Here is a 4,493-nt window from a genome sequence, read left to right as displayed (position 1 = left end):
TAGGATAAATATATATTTTTTTTAACGGCCTCTCTTCTTTGGCCATATCCACTCTCAGTTCAGATCATTCAATATAGACAACTTTCTGAAATCACTTCTTCACTTCTGCAATATCTTTGACCCCCAGCCCCGGGCACCCACTAATCTACTCTCTGCTCAGTACATTTGTCTTTGAGAAAGAATATAGTGTTTTGTTTTATTTATTTTTCTACCAAATAACCAATGGTTTTTATTTGACTAAGTTCTGTTTCACGCATAAGCACAATAGTCTCCCCTGTTTATTAGACTTTGGCAACAGCAACAACAACAAAAAGCACAAGTAGCCTTCTACAGAACAGTGACAATGCCAGGATGAGGGTAGTCTACAGTTTTACTATAGGATAAATATATATTTATTTTAACGGCCTCTCTTCTTTGGCCATATCCACTCTCAGTTCAGATCATTCAATATAGACAACTTTCTGAAATCACTTCTTCACTTCTGCAATATCTTTGATGCTCTCATCGTCCACCTCTGGCCGTTTCTCCTGAATGATATCAATTGTGTCATCTGTAAAGTCTCCCCGATGGTGATCTCATCCACCTGTTAACTGAGGCACCACAGGAGACTTTTTGAGCAAAATATCTTTGTGCTTCTTTAAGATCAATTTGAAAAGTTGAAAACTTGCAAGGCCACACACTCTTGTTATATATTTCTTCTTTGGGAATTTTGGCTCTAGTAACCTGTTGTACAAACGTTTTTTGTTTTATTTGACCCCTTCCACCTCTTTTGTTTTTACTTCTCCTCTTCTTCCCCCGCTGTTCCCCAACCCTCTGCCAATTCCAGCTTCTTGCTGAGTGAATTTTCTACAGTAAGTTTTGCATACTCATCTGGAAAATTCTTCTCTAACCACTGTCTGCATTTAGCAACATCAGGCACATATACCACAGTATTCTGCTGGTAAAGGACAGCCTCTACAATAAAGGACTCGAAGTGGGTAACCCGCATCTAACTTGGCACTGTTCTTTGGGTCTCCTTTGCACTCAGCCCCACTGGAGTTGAAAATGTCAGCAGCCCTTAACGACAAATTCCCTGACTAGTTGGCACTGAAACAAAACTACCGTAGGTCACCACAAACTGCATGTTGCATGTTGTAAGAAGACTCTCCTCCTCCACCACCACCACGTATTACAATGTACCCGGAATATATGATATATGAAATATCAGAAAGCCAATCAGAAGTATTCATTATTCTTGCAAACCAAAGCAAATGGTCCTGAAAAAAAAAAAAAACTTTTGTGACCTCCACTTCTTACCCACTTTCTCTGTAAGCACAACCTCTTTTGGAGGCCAGTGAACATATGCACATGCACAAGAAAAACAGCCCCCATTGGGACCTCTCCATGCCATGATTCTTTTCAATTTTCCATCCTGTCAGAACACAGGGCATGCACACACACACCCAGTGTGTTTTGCAAGACCCTAAAGCCAGACACGAACCCTGGTCAGTCACGTGGGATTCAGTTTCCTTTCAGTAGTGCTTAATTGCCTATCTCTTGCTATGAAAGCCTTCCCTTCCTGCAGTTCTAAGATTCCACCCAAGTAAATCTTGTGTTCTACTGCCACCTCGTGGCCAGATCTTTCTGTCTAATCAGCCCAGAAATGCCTTAACTCAGTACATCCATAGGATAGTTACGGTATTCAGTTCATCATATATGTGAAGGTATATTTCTGGAATCTCTGTTCTAGTCTACTGGTCTACATATCTGTCCTAAGCAACATCAAAATGGCTGTTCTTTTTTTTCTATATGGAGTGTGCACTCACCAGAAAGAGACAGAGAGAGGAAAAGTGAGAAATCACTCCTCCTGGGGTGGGGTAGGGGGACAACCATGCCATAGTCCCTTCTCCTCCAGTCTCCTCAGGATTTGGAGCACATATGAATACATGCTTGGCATGATTTTCAAGCCAGCGGTTCCAAAACTTGAACTGCAGAGTCAGCTATGTGGGATACAACACCTTTATCTCTATACCACCTGCTGACCCAGACTGGCTAATTTTTTAGTGAGAGAGAAAGAGAGATTTTTGACAAGGCCTTGCCATGCCTCAATCCCCCTGCCCAATCTTTCCAGTTAGCTAGGGTTCCGGCACACACCCTGCATGTTTAGGTCGGTCTAGGGTCAGATCCAGGTCTTCCATGTGACCCCAACGTAATGCAGTGGCACCCTGTCTCCTGTGTGGCTGCACCTGGGCCAGGACCAGACTGTTGTGATTACTGGAGCCTTATATTAAGTTTTGAAATTGAGAATTTTGCTCACCTTTTTAAAGATTGTTTGGCTATTCACAGTCCCTTAATGTTTCACATAATTTTGAGGATATTATTTATTTCTGCAAAAGAAAATCATTGAGATTTTAGTTCAAGGTTTACATTTTTATTTGAAGGTAAGAAACAAAACGTAAGCATTTAAAATAAATGTGGGACCGGCCTTGTAGCACAGTGGTTAAGTGCCATACAGTAGGAACCTTATTTCACATCAATTGCAGTTCAAATTCTCACCCTAGTGGCTTGAAAAACACACCAAGTATGTGTGTACCTAAAACCCTGATGGGATAGAGAAACAAGAAACGAGCTTACAGTGTGTCTAAGCCCCACTGGGGATTGTTTTCTATTTCTCTTCCTCTCTCTCTCTCTCTGATGAGTGCATGCACCCTCTAATGAAATACAAAAATAAATAAATATTATAAATAAATCACTTTTAACTGGTTATCAGCTTGACTCTCCCAACAATGCATTTGTAAATGTCTATAGGTGCATAAAATTGTTAAGTTAAATTCGGCCTGAGGAAACATCCACCGAAAGTGGCAACTTAACGTGGTGGAGAGTCTCACCAGCAATAACAAATAGCTGCGTCTCAACCAATCACAGCAGCCAGGCTTTACACAATCACAGCAGCCACCTATTCTAACAGTGTTCAGGTGAGACAATGCCACACCGGCAGCAATGAGCTGTCTCGGGACCTCGTTTCTGTTCTCTGTACCTCGTTTTTATCTTCTCCCCTTAAATGCTTTCAGACCACACTATAGCCTCGCAGCTCTCTGAACAAGTCTGGGTTCTGAGGGCTGCCCAATTCCAGAATAACAAATAAAAGCAAGTTAAGATCTGACAAAACTGTATTTATTGTAATTGTGTCTTTTAACAAAGTGCATATGAATTTTAGGGTGGATTTTGCCATTTACAGTAAAAACAAGACTTAATCTATGGATGACCTTGAATGGTATTATAATACCACCTTAATATTAGGTCTTTGGATCTATAACTAGTTTTTGTGTTTATTTTATATCCTGCAGCTTTGTTGAAATCAGTTATTAGCACTTGCAGTTCTTGGTTTATAGGATTTTCTATATATAAGATTATGTCACCTGCAATCAGATCATTTTACTTTTTCCTTTCCTTTGGATGACTTTTATTTCTTTCTGTTATTCAGCTGCTGACTGGAATTTCCAGTACTATGTTGAACAGAAGTGTTAAAACAGGCATCCTGGGGCCGGCAGGTGGTGTAGTGTGCAAAGGCAGTCTACTCCCACTTCACTGACCACAATTCGAGCCCCAGGCCTAGAGGCCTGAAAACCACACAGGGCGGTATGCATGTGTGCCCAAAATCCCAAGAGGAAAATGGAGGAGAAGGGACTGTGGCGTGATCACGCCCCTGTGTGTGTGTGTGTCGGGGGGAGGGGGTGTGATTTCTTACTTTACCTCTTGCTATCTTTCTGTCTCTCTCTGGCAAGTGCACTTGCTGTGTGGCAAAAAATCTAAAAAAAAAAAAGACAGAAAGAAAGAAAGAAAACAGGCATCTTTATCTTGCTCCTGACCTTAGGAGAAACTTTCACTCTTTCACCATTATATATGATTATTAGCTGTGGGTTCGTCATATATGTTTTTATATATATTGAGGAAGTTTCCTTCTACTTCTAGTTTATTAAGTGATTTCACTGTGAGATGGGCTGAATTTTAAATTTTTTTTTTTTTTTTTTTTTTGAGAGAGAGATATTTGCTATAGGGCACATGCCCTCATCAGAGAGACAGGGAGACAGAAAGCTAGAAATCACCCCCCAGTGATTGTTTGACAGGTTTGTTTGTTTTGTTTATTTTTCTTTTAGACTTTCTATATTTATTTTAAAGACCATTTAAAATATACATGAGGAAGAGAGATAGTGAATCACCCTCAATAGGGTCTCATCATGCCACGACCCCCTTCCCTCAGCCGTGTACCTCATCAGGTCCTGGTACACATGCACATGCCTGCTGTGTTTTCAGGCCAACCTAGGGATCTGAATCCATGGCTGGTGACATGGCTTCTGGCACTGCAGTTCAATTTGCTACTGATTGTACCACCAGGCTAGGCCATTTTAGTATTTTAAATAGAGTATCTCAGTGATTCTGGACTCCATGATTTCTAGTGAGAAATCAGCTATTAATCTTGTTGAGAATCCCTTGTATGTGATGAGCTGCCTCTC

The 4,493-nt window shown here is 40.9% G+C and overlaps 1 pseudogene; it reads right to left on the bottom strand.

The window, feature by feature from the left end:
- Positions 1 to 467: 467 nt before the first annotated feature.
- Positions 468 to 1,130, bottom strand: LOC102481644 (density-regulated protein pseudogene; annotated as a pseudogene).
- Between the last annotated feature and the right edge of the window lie 3,363 nt (positions 1,131 to 4,493).

This window comes from Tupaia chinensis, unplaced genomic scaffold, assembly GCF_000334495.1.
Source record: "Tupaia chinensis unplaced genomic scaffold, TupChi_1.0 Scaffold141399_1, whole genome shotgun sequence".
Taxonomy (NCBI): domain Eukaryota; kingdom Metazoa; phylum Chordata; class Mammalia; order Scandentia; family Tupaiidae; genus Tupaia; species Tupaia belangeri.
Note: the sequence above shows the minus strand (reverse complement) of the source record. Positions and strands in the feature narration are given on the sequence as shown.